The sequence below is a fragment of the Pinus tabuliformis genome, chromosome J (assembly GCF_031772625.1).
Source record: "Pinus tabuliformis cultivar Carrire ecotype Pingquan chromosome J, CPIR1, whole genome shotgun sequence".
Lineage (NCBI taxonomy): Eukaryota > Viridiplantae > Streptophyta > Pinopsida > Pinales > Pinaceae > Pinus > Pinus tabuliformis.
The window spans coordinates 191,421,716-191,443,586 of NC_142295.1; positions in this window are offsets into that span (position 1 = coordinate 191,421,716).

The following is a 21,871-nucleotide window of genomic DNA, read 5'->3' on the forward strand; positions in this document are numbered from 1 at the left end:
CTGGTGGCTGGTTGATTCCCAGAATCACCCAGCCACCAGCTGCCCGTAATCAACCAACCACCAGTCACCTACCCGGCTGGTGGTTGGGTGATTCCGGGAATCAACCAGCGACCAGCCGCCTGCCTGGTTGGTGGCTCCGCCCGGCTGGCGGCTGGGTGATTCCGAGAATCAACGAGCCACCAGCTGGGCAGCTAGTGGCTAGTTGATTCTCGGAATCAACCAGCCACAAGCCGGGCGGCCAGCTGGTGGTTGGTTGATTTCTGGAATCAACCAGCCACCAGCCGAGTGGGCGACCGGTGGCTGGTTGATTCCGGGAATCAACCAGCCACCAGCTGGGCGGGTGGCCGGTCGCTGGTTGATTCCCGGAATCACCCAGCAACCAGTCGGGTGGTGCAACCGGTTGGTGGCTGGTTGATTCCGGGAATCAACCAGCCATCAACCGCGTGGCCGGTTGGTGGCTGGTTGATTCCGGGAATCAACCAGCCACCAATCGGGTAGAGCCACCAGCCGGGCGGGCGGCTGGTGGCTGGTTGATTCCGAGAACCAACCAGCCACCAGATGGCCACCCGGTTGGTGGCTGGTTGATTCCCGGAATCATCCAGCCACCAGCCGCCCACCCGGCCGGTGGCTGGTTGATTCCCGGAATCAACCAGCCACCAGCCGCCCGCCCGACCAGTGGCTGGTTGATTCTCGGAATCATCCAGCCACCAGCCGGGCGGGGGAATCAATTAGTTGCCTGGTTGGTGGCTGGCTGATTCTGGGAATCAACCAGCCACCAGATGGCCGCCCGGCTAGTGCCTGGTTGATTCCGGGAATCAACCAGCCACCAGGTGGCCAGCTGGTGGCTGGTTGATTCCCGGAATCAACCAACCACCAGCCGCCTGCCCGGCTGGTGGCTGGTTGATTCCGGGAATCAACCAGCCACCAGCCGCCCGCCCGGCCGGTGGCTGGTTGATTCCGGGAATCACCCAGCCACTAGTCGGGCGGGCGGCTGGTGGCTGGGTGATTCCCGGAATCAACCAGCCACCAACCGGGCGGGCGGCTGGTGGCTCATTGATTCCCGGAATCAACCAGCCACCAGCCGGGTGGCCAGCAGGTGGCTTGTTGATTCTTGGAATCAACCAGCCACCAGCCACCCGCCCGGCTGGTGGCTGGTTGATTCCGGGAATCAACCAGCCACCAACCGACCACCCGGTTGATGGCTGGTTGATTCCCGAAATCAACCAGCCACCAACCGATCGCCCAGTTGGTGGCTGGTTGATTCCAGGATTCAACCAGCCACCAGCTGGCCGCCCGGCTAGTGGCAGGTTGATTTCGGGAATCAACCAGCCACCAGCCGAGCAGAGCCACCAGCCGGGTGGGTGGCTGGTTGATTCCGGGAATCAACCAGCCACAGGTTGGCCGCCCGGTTGGTGGCTGGTTGATTATAGGAATCAACCAGGCACCAGCCGCCCGCCCAGCTGCTGGCTCCGTCCGCCCAGTGGCTGGTTGATTCCCGGAATCAACCTGCCCCTAGCTGGGTGGCCAGGTCGTGGTTGGTTGATTCCTGGAATCAACCAGCCACTAACCGGGCGACCGTTTGGTGGCTGGTTGATTCTGGGAATCAATCAGCCACCAGCCGGGCAGAGCCTCTAGTCGGGCGGGTGGCTGGTGGCTGGTTGATTCTACCAGCCACCAGATCGCCGCCCAGCCGATGGTTGGGTGATTCCGGGAATCAACCAGCCGCCCGCCCAGCCGGTGGCGGGTTGATTCCCGGAATCATCTAGCCACCAGCCGGGCGAGGGAATCAATCAGCCGCCCGGTTGTTGGCTGGTTGATTCCGGGAATCAACCAGCCGCCCGGTTGGTGGCTGGTTGATTTCGGGAATCAACCAGCCGCCCGCTGGCCGCCTGGCTGGTGCCTAATTGATTCCGGGAATCAACCAGCGACCAGCCGGGCGGAGCCACCAGCTGGCCGGCCGGGTGGTCTACCAGCCGCCCGCCCGGACGGTGGCTAGTTGATTCCGGGAATCACCCACCCACCAGACGCCTGCTGGCCGATAGCTGGTTGATTCTGGGAATCACCCAGCCACCAGCCGGGCGGGCGGCTGGTGGCTTGTTGATTCCGGGAATCAACGAGCCACCAACTAGTCGTCCGGCTGGTGGCCGGTTGATTCCAGGAATCAACAAGCGAACAGCCACCGGCCCGGCTGGTGGTTGGATGATTCCGGGAATCAACCAGCCACCAGCCGCCCGGCCAGTGGTTGGATGATTCTGGGAATCAACCAGCCACCAGCCGCCCGGCCGGTGGTTGGATGATTCTGGGAATCAACCAGCCACCAGCCGCGTGGGTGGCTGGTGGCTGGTTGATTCCCGGAATCAGCCAGCCACCAACCGGGCGGCTGATTGGTGGTTGAGTGATTCCCGGAATCAACCAGCCACCAGCTTGCCCGGCTGGTGGTTTGGAGATTCTGGGCCGCCCCACCCTGGCAGCCCGTCTGGCTGTGGCTGGGAGATTCTCGGAATCACCCAGCCACTGGCAAGGCGGGCGGCTGGTGGCTGGTTGATTCCAGGAATCACTCAGCCACTAGCCAGGCGGGTGACTGGTGGCTGGTTGATTTCGTGAGACACCCAGCCACCAGCCAGGTGGGCGGCTGTGCGGCTGGTGGCTGGTTGATTCCCGGAATCACCGAGCCACCAGCTGCCCGTAATCAACCAGCCACCAGTCGCCTACCCGGCTGGTGGCTGGGTGATTCCGAGAATCAACGAGCCACTAGCGGGGCAGCTAATGGCTAGTTGATTCCGAGAATCAACCAGCCACAAGCCGGGCGGCCAACTGATGGCTGGTTGATTTCCGGAATCAACCAGCCACCAGTTGAGAGGGCGGCTGGTGGCTGGTTGATTCTTGGAATCACCCAGCCACCAGTCGGGTGGCGCGACCGGTTGGTGGCTGGTTGATTCTGGGAATCAACCATCCATCAACCGTGTGGCCAGTTGATCGCTGGTTGATTCCGGGAATCAACCAGCCATCAACCGCGTGGCCGGTTGGTCGCTGGTTGATTCCGGGAATTAACCAGCCACCAACCGGGTAGAGCCACCAGCTGGGCGGGCGGCTGGTGGCTGGTTGATTCCGGAAATCAACCAGCCACCAGGAAATCAACCAGCCACCAGATGGCCACCCGGCTGGTGGCTGGTTGATTCGCGGAATCATCCAGCCACCAGCCGCCCGGCCGGCCGGTGGCTAGATGATTCCTGGAATCAACCGGCCACGAGCCGCCCGGCTAGTGGCTGGTTGATTCCCTAAATCATCCAGCCACCAGCCGGGCGGGGGAATCAATCAGCTGCCCGGTTGGTGGCTGGCTGATTCCGGGAATCAACCAGCCACCAGCTGGCCGCCTGGCTGGTGCCTGGTTGATTCCGGGAATCAACCAGCCACTAGCTGGGCGGAGCCACCAGCCGGGAGGGTGGCTGGTTGATTCCGGCAATCAACCAGCCACGAGGCGGTCAACTGGTGGCTGGTTGATTCCCGGAATCAACCAGCCACCAGCCGCCACCAGCCGCCTGCCCGGCCGGTGGCTGGTTGATTCCGGTAATCACCCAGCCACCAGTCGGGCGGGCAGCTGGTGGCTGGGTGATTCCCGGAATCAACCAGCCACCGGTCGGGCGGGCGGCTGGTGGCTCGTTGATTCCCGGAATCAACCAGCCACTAGCCGGGCGGCCAGCAGGTGGCTTGTTGATTCCCGGAATCAACCAGCCACTAGCCACCCACCCGGCTGGTGGCTGGTTGATTCCTGGAATCATCCAGCCACCAACCGGTCCCCCGGTTGATGGCTGGTTGATTTCATTCCCGAAATCAACCAGCCACCAACCGATCGCCTAGTTGGTGGCTGGTTGATTCCGGGATTCAACCAGCCACCAGCTGGCCGCCCGGCTAGTGGCAGGTTGATTCCGGGAATCAACCAGCCACCAGCCGGGCGGAGCCACCAGCCGGGTGGGTGGCTGGTGGCTGGTTGATTCCGGGAATCAACCAGCCACAGGCTGGCCGCCCGGTTGGTGGCTGGTTGATTCCCGAAATCAACCAGCCACCAGCCGGGCGGGCGGTTGGTGGCTGGTTGATTCCGGGAATCAACCAGGCACCAGCCGCCCGCCCGGCTGGTGGCTGGTTGATTCCCGGAATCAACCTGCCACTAGCTGGGCGGCCAGCTCGTGGTTGGTTGATTCTCGGAATCAACCAGCCACCAACTGATCTAACCAGCCGCCAACTGGGCGATCGGTTGGTCTGGTTAGATCGGTTGGTGGCTGGTTGATTCTGGGAATCAACCTACCACCAGATGGCCGCCCAGCCGGTGGTTGGATGATTCCGAGAATCAACCAACCACCAGTCGCCTGCCTGGCCGGTGGCTGGTTGATTCAGTCGCCTGCCTGGCCGGTGGCTGGTTGATTCTCGGAATCATCCAGCCACCAACTGGGCGGGGGAATCAATCAGCCGCCCAGTTGGTGGCTGGTTGATTCCGGGAATCAACCAGACACCAGCTGGCCGCCCGGCTGGTGCCTAGTTGATTCCGGGAATAAACCAGCCACCAGCCGGGCGGAGCCACCAACTGGCCAGCCGGCTGGTCTACAAGCCGCCCGCCTGGCCGGTGGCTGGTTGATTCCGGGAATCACCCAGCCACCAGCTGCCCGCTGGCCGATGGCTGGTTGATTCCGGGAATCACCCAGCCACCAGCCGGGCGGGCGGCTGGTGGCTGGTGGCCTGTTAATTCTGGAAATCAACGAGCCACCCACTGGACGCCCGACTGGTCGCTGGTTGATTCCTGGAATCAACCAGCCACCAGCCAGGCTGCCAGCTGGTGGCTCGTTGGTGGCCGGTTGATTCCGGGAATCAACGAGCCACCAGCTGACCGCCCGGCTATTGGCTGGTTAATTTCGGGAATGAACGAGCCACCAGCCGCTCGCCCAACTGGTGGCTGGTTGATTCCTTGAATCACCCAGCCACTAGCCGGCCGGGTGGCTGCTGGCTCGTTGATTCCGGGAATCAACGAGCCACCAACTGGCCGCCCGGCTGGTGGCTAGTTGATTCTGGGAATCAACAAGCCACCAGCCGCCCGCCCGCCCGGTGGCTCGTTGATTCTTGGAATCAACCAGCCACTAGCCACGGGGACAGCTGGTGGCTCATTGATTCCCCGAATCAACCAGCCACCAGCCACCAGCCGCCCGCCCGGTTGGTGGCTGTGTGATTCCCGGAATCAACCAGCCACCGGCTGGGCGAGCGGCTGGTGGCTCATTGATTCCTGAAATCAACCAGCCACCAGCCACCAACTGGGCACGCGGTTGATGGCTGGTTGATTCTCGGAATCAACCAGCTACCAACCGATCCCCCAGTTGGTGGTTGGTTGATTCCGAGATTCAACCAGCCACTAGCTGGCCACCCAGCTAGTGGCAGGTTGATTCCGAGAATCAACCAGCCACCAGCCGCCCGTCTTCCCAGAATCAACCAGCCACCAGCCGCCCGCTGGGCTGGTGGCTGGTTGATTCCCGGAATCAACCTGCCACTAGCCAGGCGACCAACTGGTGGTTAGTTGATTCCTGGAATCAACCAGCTCCCAACCGAACGACCGGTTGGTGGCTGGTTGATTCCAGGAATCAACCACCCACTTGCCTGGTAGAGCCATCAGCCGAGCTGGCGGTTGGTGGCTGATTGATTCTGGGAATCAACCAGCCAATAGATGGCCACCCGGCTGGTGGCTGGTTGATTCCCGGAATCATCGAGGCACCAGCCGCCCGCCCGACCGATGGCTGGTTGATTCTCGGAGTCAACCAGCCATCAGCCGCCCGCCCGGCCGCTGGTTCATTGATTCTCGGAATCATCCAGCCACCAGTCAGGCGGGGGAATCAATCAGCTGCCCGGTTGGTGGCTGGTTGATTTCGGGAATCAACCAGCCACCAGCTGGCCGCCCGGTTGGTGCCTAGTTGATTTCGGGAATCAATGAGCCACCAGCCACCCGCAGCGGGTGGCTGGTGGCTGGTTGATTTCGGGAATCAACCAGCCACCAGTCGCCCACCCTGCCGGTGGCTGGTTGATTTCGGGAATCACCCAGCTAGTTAATTCCCAGAATCAACGAGCCACCAGCCGCCCGCCTGGCTGGTGGCTGGGTGATTCCCAGAATCAACCAGCCACCAGCCGGGCGGGCGGCTGGTGGCTCGTTGATTCCCAGAATCAACCAACCACTAGCCGGGCGGCCAGCTGGTGGCTCGTTGATTCCTGGAATCAACCAGCCACCAACCGGTCGCCCGCTGGTTGATTCAGGGAATCAACCAGCCACCAACCGGTCGCCCGGTTAGTGGCTGGTTGATTTCGGGATTTATCCAGCCACTAGCTGGCCGCCCGGCTAGTGGCAGGTTGATTCTGGGAATCAACCAGCCACCAGTCGGGCAGAGCCACCAGCCGGGTGGGCGGCTGGTTGATTCCGGGAATCAACCAGCCATCAGTTGGCCGTCTGGTTGGTGGCTAGTTGATTCTTGGAATCAACCAACTACTAGTCGCCCGCCCGGCTGGTGGCTGGGTGATTCCGGGAATCAACCAGCCACCAGCTACCCGCCCGGCTGGTGCCTGGTTGATTCCCGGAATCACTGCCCAGCTGGTGGCTGGTTGATTCCGGGAATCAACCAGCCACCAGCCGGGTGGGCGGTTGGTGGCTAGTTGATTTACAGGAATCAACCAGCCACCAGTTAGCCGCCCGGCTGGTGGCTGGTGGCTGGTTGATTCTGGTTGATTCCGGGAATCAACCAGCCTCCAGCCGGGCGGCCAGCTGGTGGATGGTTGATTCCTGGAATCAACAGGCACCATCCGGTCGCCCGGCTGGTGCCTGGTTGATTCCCGGAATCAATCAGGCACCAGCCCGGCACCCAGATGTTGGCTGGTTGATTCACCAACCAATCGCCCGGCTGGTGGCTGGGTGATTCCCCCGCCCGGCTGGTGGCTGGGTGATTCCCCTGCCCGGCTGGTGGCTGGGTGATTCCAGGAATCACCCAGCCACCAGTCGGACGGCTAGCTGGTGGCTGGTTGATTCCCGGAATCAACCAGCCACCAGTTGGGCGGCAGCCACCAGCTAGTCGCCCAACTGGTGGCTGGTTGATTCCCGGAATCACCCAGCCACCAGCCGGGCGGTCGAGTGGCAGCTGGTTGATTCCCAGAATCAACCAGCCACTAGCTGGCTGCCCGGCTGGTGGCTGGTTGATTCCCGGAATCACCCGGCCACCAGCCGGGCGGGTGGGTGGTGGCTGGTGCGGCCTGCTAGTGGCTGGTTGATTCCGGAATTCAACCAGCCAACAGTTTTGTGGCCAGCGGGTGGTGGTGGCTGTTTGATTCCCGAATAAACCAGCCACCAACTGGCCACCCGGCTAGTGGCTGGTTGATTCCCAGAATCACCCAGCTACCAGCCGGGTGGGCAGCTGGTCGCTGGTTGATTTCCGGAATGAACCAGCCACTAGCCGGCCACCGGGCTGGTGGCTGGTTGATTCCCGGAATTACCCAGCCACCAGCCAGGCGGCTGGTGGCTAGTTGATTCCGGGAATCAACCAGCCACCAGCCGGTCGCCCGGCTGGTGGCTGGTTGATTCCCGGAATCACCCAGCTACCAGCCGGCCCACCAGCCGGCCGCCCGGCTGGTGGCTGGTTGATTCCCGGAATCACCCAGCCACCAGCTGGGCGGGCGGTTGGTGGCTGGTTGATTCCCGGCTGGTTGGTTGTTGGTTAATTCCCGGAATCAGCCAGTGGCCGGCTGATGGCTGGTTGATTCCTGGAATCACCCAGCCACCAGCCGCCCACCCCGCTGGTGGTTGGGTGATTCTATGAATGAACCAGCTACCAGCCGCTCGCTCGGCTGATGGGAATCACACAGCCACCAGCCGCCCGCCCAACTGGTGGCTGGTTGATTCCCGGAATCAAAAGCAAAAGGAGAGATAGTTAACATTTATCAAAAACCACAATTATTGATTAACTATCTTATAGACATTTGTTAGATGAAGGAGATTGGGTTCTGGATTTATTTTCTGGCTCAAATAAGTTTTATTATATGGAATTGAATTTCAACTTGTTATTTTTTAATTAATATGTCATTGTACTAATTTAGTTCATTATTTCTTTTGTGCTTGATAATTAGGTACAATGCTAGCATGTTGCCTTCAAAAAGGAAGAAATTGCATTGCAATTGAAAAAGATCCAGTACAGTGCAATTTCATTTAGCAAAGAATTAATGTTCTTCAATTTCTTCCAGATGTAATGCAAGAAATTGGGTTGAATAAAAGGGACTTTAGTGAATCACGTGTGGCAAAAAAGGCAAAGGAACCCCAACCACCATTACATGGAATGTTTGGAAAGACATACATTGGGAGATTCGCAGACATCAAAGACTCATTAGAAGAGGAAAGTGAGCAAAAAGAAATAGAAAATATTGTGGAAGAAGACAATGATGAAACTCTAGAGGACGAAAAGTTTGGATTACGTGACATTGTTGATTAAATTTAAGTTATGCTTGTAAATCAAGCTTTGCAATGTTTTGACTTTGACATTTTATGAGAATAATAAACACTCAATTAGGGTTGTTATACGTTCAATATTTGTAATATGTGATTTTCGCATTGATTTTTAAGTTAATCATTATTTAAAAAAAAAGAAGTGATTATTATTTTTTTTTGACATGAAATTCATAAAAAAAAGCTATTATTTAACTGTTTTTGGTTAAAATTATCGTATAAAAATTGTGATTTTGATATGTCAATTCTAGCAAAAAATTATCAAAACATGTAATTTTTTAGTTATATTTATGTTAAAAATGGTTATTTTTATGTCCATTGTTAAAAAATATTGTTTTTTAGAAACAATTATTTCATGTGGATTCAAAAATTAATTAAGGATGTATAAATATGTAGAATATTGAAAATTCTAAATATCGACCTCCTAATTTAAAAATCCAAAACAATAAAAACCTCACAAAAAAAAAAGTTAAAATTAAAATAAAAAACAAGAAAATGTGAAGAAAACGGCCACTTCAAAAATGATCAAATTTACAAAATAATTATTTACATTTTATACATTATAAAATTTAAAGCCAAAACACAGGTCTTTTAAAAAAAGGTGGTGATGCAGAATATTCCTTTTTTTTAAATCAGCATGAAAATCACTACCATTCTAAAATGATTCTAAAACGTAATGTACATAAAAAAATTAAAGTGCCAAAAAGTATGCTCTAAAAAAATATGTTCGTTCTGCATCACCCCTTTTCAAAATCCGGTCACTTTTTTGCTATCTCTACGAAACGGGTAACAGTATCAGTTCCCGTTTCAAAGTTTACATTGTTCTACACACTAGTTTCTGCTTTCCTTTTACCTCATATCCATGTGGCTGATGCATATATATCTCTTCCTTCAAATCCCCACGGAAAAAGGTTGTCCTTACATTTAACTACCCAAGATGCAACTCTTTAGCTGCTACTAGACTTAAAATAGTTCTGATTGAAGTCATTTTAGCAACAGGAGAAAATATCTCATCAAAGTCTATACCCTTTTTTTGTGCAAACCCTTTCACCACAAGTCTAGCTTTATACCTTTTTCTACCTCCATCTTCTTCCTTCAACTTGTAAACCCATTTATTCTACAATATTGTTTTACCTGCAGGCAACTTGACTAAGTCCCAAGTCTATTTATGTGCTAAGGATTCCATCTCTTCTTTCATGGCTTGCTCCCACATCTTCCTGGTTTCTACCTGTACTACCTCTTCATAACATTCTGGTTCACCAGAATCAGTCAACAATACATAATATAATGAAGGAGAGTATCGTCCAGAGGGTCTACCTATCCTGGTAGATCTTCTAACACCACTTTCAAGTGTTTGAGGTGCTTGTTGTTGTTGTGGTTGTTGTTTTGGATGTTGATCATTATGATTTTCAGGCACCATCACTTTTTTTGTGATCTCATCAAACACTGTGTATTCTCTGTTTTATTTTTTCTGTTTCTTTTCTTGCATCTAATCCTTATACAAAACCTTTTCATTGAATATGACATCTCTACTCCTAATGATTTTTTTTTTCATAATCATAAAAGCAATAACCAAAATCATCAACACCATATCCAATAAAGGTACATTTCTTTGATTTTGTGTCAAGTTTTGCTCTATTTTCTTTATTAATGTGGACAAAGGCTTCACAACCAAAAGTTTTTAAAAAAGAGTAGTTTACCTTTTTACTTGTCCATGCCTTCTCTAGAATACCACCATCCAAGGAACTTGAAGGCCTTCTGTTTATTAGATAAACAACAATATCTACAACATCTGCCCAAAGTTGTAAAGGAAATCCTGCATGAAATCTCATGCACCTTGCACGCTCCATGATTGTCTTGTTCATCCTTTCTGACACACCATTTTCTTGTGGTGTTCCTAGAACAATCTTCTCTCTATGGATTCCATTCTTTGAACAATACCTATCAAACTCTTTTCTGCAATATTCACCTCCATTGTCTGATATGAGACACTTCCACCTTTTTCCTATCTTAACCAAAGCTTTATATTTCTTGAAAGTATCAAATACATCAGATTTATTTTGAATACAATAAATCCATTTTTTTTTGGTTGCATCGTTAATAAAAGTAACATAATAACAAAAGCCACCAAGAGATGATACCTGAGCAGGTCCCCATACATCTATATGCAAAAGCTCTAATTTATCACTCTTCTTTTCTTTCCCAACTCTGAGGAATCTGACTCTCTTCTATTCTCCATAGACACAATTATCACAAAATTTTAAATCAAAATCCTTCAAACCTAGAAAAAATTTCTTGAGTGAAGAACCTGCATCCCCTTCTCACTCATGTACCCGAGCCTATGATGCCACAATGCCGTATCTTCTCATGTAGAGGTTAAAGGATTAATAGAATTAGAAATACCATTGTATAAATACAATGTACCAACCTTTTCTCCTTTTGCTATTACCAAGGATCCTTTACTGACCTTTCAGGTTTTATTTGTAAAAGTAGTCACACAGCCTTCACCTCCCAAATTCCCTGTTGAAATAAGATATTTCTTCAGATCTGGAACATTCCTTACCTCCTTCAATAGTCATTGATTTCCATTCTACTATTTTATGAAAACTGTACCCATTCCAGTGATTTTACAGGGCTTATCATCACCCAATCGAACCTATCCAAAATCTCCTTGAACATAATCATGAAAATGTTTCCTATTAGGTGTGGCATGGAATGAGGCCCCTGAATCTACCACCAGGCATCAATAATATTTTCTAAATAAAGAATTGAAGCATCTTGCAACACATCACCTGTTACATTTGCTTCATGATTATTTTCTTACTGCACATCTCCTTCTTTTCCCTTCCCAAACTTGCAGTGTTTCTTTATGTGTCCTTTCTTCCTACATTTCTAGCACACTATCCCCAATCTATACGTGGATCTACCTCTCTTGAATTACAATGATATCCAAGGCTTTTTCCTCTTTCCATTTTTCTTCCCCTAGCCTCTGCAGTCAAAGCATTACCTAATCTCTCACCAGAGCTTTTCTGTCGCATTTCCTCGCTAAGGATTGCATCGACAACATCATCAAACTTTAAAGTACTAGATCCAAAGACATAGTTACTAATGGCCATAACTAAACCATTCCAACATTCTACCAATGGGCACAAAAATAACAGAGCCCTAACTTCATCATCAAAATTTACCCCTACAGAACTTAACTAACTAGTAATTGTATTAAATTCATTTAAATGATCAGAAACAAATCCACCTTATGACATTTTAATATTAAATAAATGCTTCATAAGAATACCTTATTTGAGGCCAAGGGTTTTTCATATAGTTTGACCAATGTTGACATTAAACCCTCTGTTTTTGTTTCCTTTGAAATATTAAACACTACTGATGCCGCTAGGCACAACCGTATTTTTCTTAGTGCCTTTCTTTCGAGAATATCCCATTCTGTGTCTATCATACTCATCAACTTCTTTGCCTTTCCTCTCAATGGTTGGTACATATCTCTCGGATATAGATAATATTCCATCTGCATCTTCCACAACTGGTAGTTTTGACCATTATATTTTTCGACCCTAAACCTACCATCTTCTGCCATTGCTCCCACTCGAACCAAGAACCCTTCATTTCTACGAGTTTATCAGCCAAATAGACATTCGGCTCTGATACTGGTTGTTAGAAAATTATATATTACAGAGCAATGAAACACATAAAATATTGTAGAAATACAAACACAAAAAATGCATAAAACAAGAGAGACACAGATAGACATGGTTCACCCAATTTGGGCTACGTCCACGAAGAAACAACCATTCCTTCCTTTTATATTATCCAGCAAACTGAAGAGATACAACCTATAGAAAATCCACTGTAATTCCCTTTTCTCTCTCAATCTCCTCTCTCTTCTTCACTCAGAATACATATATCCATAGACGCAATACAATTCCCTAATATATAGCGAGGGGTTTCCTTCTAGGGAAAAAGAACCCTAAATTAAACATAACTTCTACTGTCAGATCTCTGCCTAATGAATGGCCCAGATTGACTATGAAATTACAACATTTTACAAGGAAATTTTACGTCTATTTTTTGTTTTAGGGGCACTTCCCCCAATCCCCTGCCAAGGGGGGGCTCCCAAAGGTCGCAGCCGCCCCCCCTGCACCCCCCCTGCAGTGAATATTTTACGGGCAGAATTTCCAACCCATTACAAACTAGGGTCCAATGTGGTGATAGCTTTGAATACAGAAGATAATAAGGCTCCACACCCAACACAGAACTCATTACCACATCCATGGGGTGAGGTGGCAATTTTTGTAATTAAATACATAACTTTTGAAGGGCGATACACCACTGTATTTAAGTATCATTTCAGGGTGTTAGCTCGCCTTCAATTTCCACAGTCAGAGGTCTTCTCATTGAACATGTCATTCTTTTTCATAAAGAGCCTCAAATTGATGGCACAGTCCGATTGACGTTTGCGACAAGTTGCAGCAGTCATCACTAACCATGGCTTGGTGTGGCTATTGGTTATGCATGCACTAGCCTGGTTTCAAATTTCGTGGGCAAGATTCCAGGAATCGATAGAAGAGGAGATAGCAGCTGTTATAGCTACTAGAGAAGAGGAATTGAAAGGAATGAAGGAGGAACCAAGAGAGGTTGAATACGTAAATCAAGAAGAGCTTGAAGAGATGGAAATGGAGGACGAAGAAAGGGAGCTTGAAGTGGAAGAAACAGTCGAGGCTATTGCACAAGAACTATCCTAAACTGTGGAGCCTATGGAAGAAGAGGTACCAGAGCCAGGGAGGCCTGAGATGGAAGAAATTATTAGTACCACAGCCGAGGCTATTCCACAAGAACTAGCCTCGACTATGGGGCCAATGGAAGAAGACAAACTGGGGTAGGAAAGACTTGAAGCAAAATAAATTGTTAGTACCACAGCCAAGGTTGTTCCACAAGAACCAGCCTCGACTGTGCGACCGATGAAAGAAGACGGGCCTAAGCAAGAAAGACTCAAAGAGGAAGCGACTATGGAGCCGATGGTGGAAGGAATCAAGGATGTAATGGACGGGGTTGACACGGTAATACAAGAGTCCACTTTTATTAATGACATGCCAGAGGGGACAGTGCCAGCACCATTTTCTCAGGAAGTATTGGATATGGGTGGTGGTGTCACACAAGAACCACCACTAACCCATCTGGTATCGGAAAATGTAGAAGGAATAAATCCTGAGGTTGACACTGCTTCACAAGAACCAGTGTCAACTGCGGGATAAGAGGAAACACAGGAAGGAGGCTCGGGCCAGAGCAAAATTGTTGCAAATGAAGGGAAAGAGCTCAAGGTTACAGTCAGAAATGGTACAGACTAGGAAGAAAATGTCTTTTAGTCTCCTTTCTATGCCTCCATTCCTAGAGGAGCGAGAGTGTCTCGTTCTCCCTGATGCTCAAAAAGGGAGGTTTTTGTTCCTCCCATTCTAAAATTTGATGGTTCAGTTAAAGGCTCGACTGCTATTAGTCTAATGGCTACTGACTCTCAGCAAGGCTGTTCCGAAGAATAGAGGGGGGAAGAATACCCCGCAGAAGAATAGGAATAGCAAGTGGGTGAAGAGGGCATTGTTTGGGCAACAGATGCCCTAGAGGCCAGAAGGAAGGAAGAAGGAGATGCTTTTGAAACTGGGGGACCGAAAGGGAAGTTCAGGTTGAAAAGCCAGTGGATACCCCTCTGATCAATCCACCACCTACTGAAACAGCTCTAGAGCAGGTCGAGTTAATTATTAAAAAGGAGGCACCTGCTCTAGAGGAAGGGGGGACAAGCAAGGAGGCCCTGATAGATGGACTCATGGATACTCCTCTGAGTAATCCACCACTTGAGGAACTAGCTATGAAGTCGGTCGAATTGGTTGTCAAGAAAGAAGTGATTGAAAGAGAGGAACCAAGGGGGGAGAACCCAATAGAAAGACCAGTAGATACTCCTTCAAGAAATCCACCACCTGTCGAGCCAACTGTAGGGCCATATGAAGTGGTTGTTAATCAGGAGTTGATAGAACTATGTGAGCAAAGGAGGACACCCCTTAAAAAGAAATATAAGCTACAATTGAAAGAGACAATGTGATTGAAAAAAGAGGTCTGAAGACCGAGAAGATAGGTGCATCAACTTAAGAATCAGGTAAGGAAGTATAAACGGGGGGTCAAGAAGCCTAAGGCTACAGTGGCCAAGGCAGAAAAATAGGTAGAAGATGTGTTGATGACCTCTACTACTACTCAAAAATATCCTATTGAGAACTTGTTCGAAGGCCGTGAATTCTCTTCGACAGCCAAGATTGAAACTTGGAAATCCACCACGTCCCACTATCAGAATGAGGTGAAAAGAGTTCAGGAGTAGTCATCCAAGGCTACCTTCAAATATGTAGAGCGTGTGGACATATTATAGCTGAGGCATGCGAAGCAACAGCTCAAGGTATAATGATTGGAAGGAGAAGTGGTGGAATTGAAGGCTGACAAAGAATAGATGTTTAGCCTAGCACAACAGGTAATGGCATACTGCCCTCTTGCTTCTAGCTATGCCTTGTTCTTGCATGAGCAATTTATTTTCTTCTGTCTAGAAAGAATTAAGAAGGAGGTCAGTCATGAGATTGAGGACTCTATACAGTTCCTTCATTATTAAGGATCTATGATGTAGTAACCCAGCATTTGATGTGCAAGTTCTATCTGCATGGGTACTTCCTGCATGATGACAAAGAATTTAACCCAGTCCATATATGGGGGACATTCATTTAAGGGCTCTCGCCTCTTATATGCTCAACCAGATAAACTGGCAGAAGGCTTCCAATACATTTGAGTGAAATCAAAACATGAAGCCCTTTATGATGAGAGGATAGCACGAATGGTCTGTAACTATGTAAAATAAGCACACTACCTTTTTAGAGATCGAGGGAAATAGAGAATGGATGCTGAGGACACATAAGTGGTGCATTGATCTTTGTGTCAAACAAATAGTCATGTTTCAGGATGAGGCCCTTGATAGCTCAGAAAGGTGGATGATGTCACCTACATCTGTCTGGAATAGGGAACCTTTTGGGGCACCAAATTTTGCACAGGCACTAAGTCAGGTGCCAAGGTATGTCGCATGCATCCAAACATGCGGGGTCTGGTGGATGGGACTTCAGTTCAAGTTCCCTGTCATTTGGCTACCAATAGAGCATTATACCCTAGCATATAATGTACCGAGTGATTGGTGGAAGGAATCCCTTCTTTTTGAAGGATACAAGGTCCCAGGAATAGATATGGCAAAAGAATATGATCTCTCCCAGCTCCATGAGGATCACAGTAGTTCTAATCCAGACCTACGGAATTGGCGAGCTGCATGAGGGCATGTAGAAGGCTAGTTGGGGGAAGATGTTGGGCACCAAATCTACTTATCATTTCCTTACCCTTTTACCCATCCTTCCATCCTTTTTGCACAAATTGATATGCATTTATTGGATAAACTCATGAGGTAACCCTTCTTTCTTATGTCTCTTGGGATGTTTAATTGATGAAGTAAAGTCACGGGGGTTTTACCTATGTGAACTACCAAAACTGGTTATTTTCGTAGATTCCGATGAACAGGTATCCTTTTCACATCATGTAGCAATAGTTCCACAATTCACATCAGTTTTTCAACAACGCTGTGACAACATAACCAACTCGCAGCTATTTTCAAGCTTATTTTGGATCGTTTCTATTCTTGCTCTCTCGGCAACTAGTTGTTGTTCTGAACTGCTGTATATTTTGGGAATTTAGTTGCCAGGTTTTGGGGAATATGTTATTACCCATGTATTGTATAAAAATGGTTTTGTTCCTGTGTGAAGTGTTAGCTACACAGAGATATGTATTGTAACAACTCTTTTACAGATTAATATAATATAAGCAGTTTTTGTGTTCTTTCCTTAGCTGTAATTTAACACAGCCCTGATTAGAGATCTGGGCCAACTCTTCTGATCAGGTGTTGTGTATTTCTTTTGTGTATGTTGTTTTACTCTCTGTGTGTTTATTCTTATTGTTGTTACATATCTGTATTGATTGCTGTGAATGCCTTTTAAGTTCTACAATTTATTTTCCATTAGTATTACAACGATGCTTTAATTTCTTAGCCATGAATCCTTGGTTGATGTGAGATTGTAACCTTGCCCTTGCATATACCTTGTGTGTTACCTTGAAAATTGTATGCACCTGGATTGATGAATTAATGTAGGAAAGGGTTGAATAGTTTATTCACACTCGGGCCCCAACAGGTAGCATAACTCATTGATAGATTTTATAAAAATGGGGGTGAAATTTAGATTCCCATAAAATATTATGGTACATATGGATGGGAAGAGGGTCCTATACAGTCCACTTCCATTCCATATTGGGAAATTTAGAATTAAAACATATTTCATCCATTATAAAAGCACTCATGAAAAAGGGGGGAAACATTCTTAGAGAAGAATTTCTTTTTCTTCTATACTCTATAATAGCCTTAGCCAAATTTTCTGATAAAATTTGAGCCCAATTCATTATTGTTGCATTCACTGCTGCATCTATGAATGGGATCCATTCTGGGGAGAACTTAGTGCTATCAGGTTACCGAACAATCTACATAGCATTGTTGCTGCAAAACTAGGAGGGGGAGAAATGGATGTCGTAGAGTACATACCCATTTTATCCCGTTTGAGCTTGCCTTTGTTTTCTATCTAGGTTTGCATGATGTCTATTGGGTCTTCATTTTCCTTGGCAAATTGCTCAAGGAACTATTTGTTGTAGAGCTTTTGTGGCTTTGGTGACTCGTACTTGATTCGTAGGTTGTCTGCTAAAAAATACCCCATGACCTCTTGCCTGTGATTCCTGAATGTTCAGTTTACAATGTATGTGTCGTCAATTAACCATTTGACCATGTTAGTATATGGGATTATCTATGGTTGTGCAGCTATGCGGTGCAAAAAAAATCATTCCGTCTCAAAATAGGAGGCATCATATAACTCCTAGGAATCTGCCATGGCCTTTGTTTCCAGTGGCCTTGGGTACTCCTCTTCTAACAAGTTGTACATGGCATCTTAGGTCGTAGTTCCTTCATCTCTGCTACATGTAGTATCGGAGTAAAGAGGAATCATTTCTGATTTCTTGGACGCAACTGCCTATCCCTTCTTTCCCATTATTTCCAACAATGCTCCCTGCAGATTTTTCCTGAAACAGAGCAAAGTGGAAGTTATCGGATAAACACAAGTGAGAATGACAATGAATGCATGATATAGATAACTTGAAAAGGTGACAAGAAAGGAGTTTTAATCGAACATAGATGAAAAGATATCGTATCACATCAAGCCACTTTTTAATATAAATTCCATTAGCCTAATTAAATAGCCACTAATGGTCCCTTATCGTTGCATTTATTGGTCATTAATGTATCACATTGCGAAATGGAAAGGATGTCTTTTAAGGTGGTGGACTTAAGTTGTGAGAATGTCGATTTTGCAATTGCAATGCAATATCGCAAATCACATTATCACATGTTTGATTATGTGCCTTCTCAAAGTTCCTTAGGTTCCTGCAGGATGCGATATGCGAGATAAGCGGTGTGTTCTTTGTTATTTAAAGCTATTTACCTTATAAAGCACTTTTCATCACGCAGTAGACTTAATCACCATTTTATGATATTGGCCTCTATCGGGTTTGGGCTTTTATCACATTTTGCAACATCGTGCAATTCGTAAGATTTCAAACCTTTCTTAAGTGTTCCGACGCGATGTGATATCATTGACCATCCTATTGCAATATCACATTTCGCTTGTTTCAACATGATTTGTGAGAGTGCGCCCTTTGTGAATGATGATATGCAATACGAGCTTTATTTAATAGGAAATTCCTTAGGTCTTAGTTTTAAATGAAAATCCTAATGATATCTAAGTTAAGCGCAGTGATCCTTTTGATCGCTTTTCACGGGTTTTGATCATTAATAAGCCTTTGACACACTTGGTCTAGTGGTATGCGAAAAGGCGAGAATTGCTAGCTTTCAAAGGGTTTTGACATGATATCTTGCTTTATTCCTAAAAAGCTTAAAAGAAAGTGTCTAAGTGCTAAATTTCTTTTTGAAGGATTTTATCAAGGGTCCCTATTTATTAATAGAATATCGACTATTATATCAATAAATGGGGGGGTTGTTGAATAACACAACAATTGGCGATTCACTGGAAGAACCAATTATCTTTGATAGTTTTTTTTGAAATTTCAAAAAACTTCCAAAATAAAGATAGTTTAGAATATAAAAATACATGAAATATAAGATAAGTAACATTTCTCTGAATAATGAAATCAAAATCTACCTCATTATCATCCATTTGATTATCCTCTTCATTATGAAAATTTCTTTGTCTACATCAGTCATTACTTGATTTTAAAGATAAAATAAGGGGGTTATTTGTAAATTAGCTTTTAGATGTACTCAATTGTCATAGGTAGAGCCTATGCTGCTACCAGGCATCCATAGCCTCGACAAGGTTACCTTTTGACCAACAATGATTCAGTGTCCCATCTAAATAAGAGTGCAATTTTTAAAGATAAATTCATATTCATATACTTACTTCTTTCTCATTCTTTTCCAAACAATTCATGTTTCTTAAAATTTTCATTTTCTTCTTAAAGGTCATTGCCTTGGTTTGGTGGCCAAAATTGACAATGCCATTCACTGGTTGTAACTTTAACTGAACAAGCTATCTCATGATGAGATCCTTGTCTTTTGATTAACATAAGCTCAAGACATTACCCTATTTTGATATGCAGTATTGGTAATGTCATCTTGTTACTTCCCTATGATCGTGGTAAGTCAACTCTTGACGAGACCTTTTACCCTTTAGGTTTTAAGAATATTTTATAATTACACTCTAAATGGTGAAATCTTACTAGATGGGGAGAATCATTGACTCCTTAAGAGTTTCTGGATGAAAATTATAGAGTTATAGATGCTTCTTTGTGGATAGTCCTTGCTTTGTTATAGATAATTTTCTTAACTGATGGTATAACAAAGGTTTCTTTACAAAGTTGAAGTTTATCAAAGGACAAGTAATTTTAGTAGGGGGCAAGAAATTTCGAAGTAATAGAACTTAGCTTATGTTTCAAATGTAAAAATCATCTTCTCAACAATCTCTACTTACACAAGTGAAAAGTCAAAATATAAAAAAGATTATTATTTTAAAGGACAAAAGTAAATGCTACTCAATTTTTATTTTCCTAAAGAAATTAAAAACAATAGTATACAAGGAATAGAAGAGATTATCTTCTATGATTTTATTTTTTTTAGAATCTTCCCATTAACAAGTAGAGAATCTTTCTTACCTGATAAATCTTGCCATAAAAAGGTTGGTGGGCCTAGTTGTTCCACAATCTAAAATTGGCCAAGCCAAATTCTTTGTAATTTGGTATGCTTACCTTTTTCCTCATGTGATTTATCCCATTTTAATACTAGGTCTCTGAGCTAAAAGGATTTTGAACTTAAAACATTCACATCAAATGAAGATTTGACCAACTGTTGATGATGTGCATGTGTGATTTTGGCCTTTTCCCTTTCTTCTTCAAGTTTGAGGATTCATGATTGTCTTAATTGCATAGAAGAGGAAGGGATTTCTTCAATAAATTGAACCAGGTATAGAGAGGAATAACTACATTTGTAGGGAGGATAGCTTCTTTCCCATAGACCAAAATAAAAGGAGAAGTTCCTATTTAGGCCTTTTGAGTTATTCGATCTACCCATAGAGAAAATGTTAAATATTTGTGCCAGTTTTTCTAACTTTAATCAACAGTTCGTTTGATGATTCTTATGATATTTTTGTTTGTAGATTTGGCCAAGTAATTTCCCTGAGGATAATAGTTAGTAGAGTATTTCAGTTTAAACCTCTTTTAAGAGCAAATTCTTTCATAACATTGCCTATAAAATAAGACGCATTTTCAAACATGAGGGCAGATGGTAAACCAAATTTGGTAATAATAAATTGGTTAATAAATTCAATGATGTTATCAGAATTGGCTACCTTAAGTGGAATTGATTCCACCCATTTTGTGAAGTAATCAGTGGCTGTAAGGAGATATTTATGTTGCTTTAAGGAGTGAGGAATGATCTCACCTATTATGTCCAGTCCCCATTGTTCAAATGGTTGTTTAATGTTGACATGCTGCAATGGTAATGCGGGTTTCTTTTATCTCCCATCAGCTGTTTGACAAATTTTACATTTCCTTACATATTCATGTGCATCTTTGAATAAGGTTGGCTAATAACAGCCAACATGCAGGATTTTATGTGTTGTTGTGTCCCCTCCAAAATTTCTACCAACTAGTTCATCACAGAGTTCCTGTAAAACCTTTTCTGCCTCAAATGTTTCAAGACATCTAAGAAAAACATAATCATAATTTAATCTAAACAACACATTATTGATGATTTGAAATTGCATAACTTTTAATATCAAAGCCCTTTTTCTTTTGTAACCTAGTTGCATAGGGTCATATCCATTTTTCGAAATAAAGATGATATCAACATATTTGGATTGAGTATCATTGAGGCTTACCTCATATACTTGTATATCATCACCTGAATCTTGTGGTGTTGGTAAGTTGGATGCTCCTGCTAACATTCTACAAAAACCTTGACCTTTTACAATTTTGGCTGGTTTGATTTCAATGTCATATTCTTGCAGTGTTGTTACCCAATTTTCCCTTTTGTCTTCTACATCTCTTTGTATTAATAAATTTCTCACTGCTGAGAATGGGACTACTACCTTGGTGTGAGTTTTGAGGAGAAAGGGTTTGAAATGTTTTATTGATTTGAAAACAGCAAAAGCTTGTTTTTCAACATCGGAGTAGTTTAACTCAACCCCCTACATATTGGATCTAAAGAAAGAAATTGGCGCTTTGACTTTTTCATCATTGACCTATGTTAATATGGCTGCATATGATTGATCAGAAGCAAAGGTATATAAAACGAAATGATTGGAAAAATTTTGGGTAGCTAATGAGGGAGAATTTATTATTTCTTGTTTAATCAGGTCAGAGGCTTCATGCTCAATATGTCCCCATTTAAAAAGAAAATTTTTCTTAATCATAGATTGGAGAGGTAAACCAATTCGCGAAAAGTCAACGACAAATATTTTGACCAAATTTATCTGAAATAGGAAAGATTGCATGGATTTCTTGTTATTAGGTAAAGGGATTTCAAAAATTTCTCTTCTCCTATCAAGATCAATGTGAATTCCTCCTTTGGATACAATAAATCCAAGGAGCTTTCCTTCATTTAAAGCAAAGAAAGATTCTTTGGGATTAAGAGAAATTCCATACCTCTGAAAACGCTCAAAGATTTGTTTT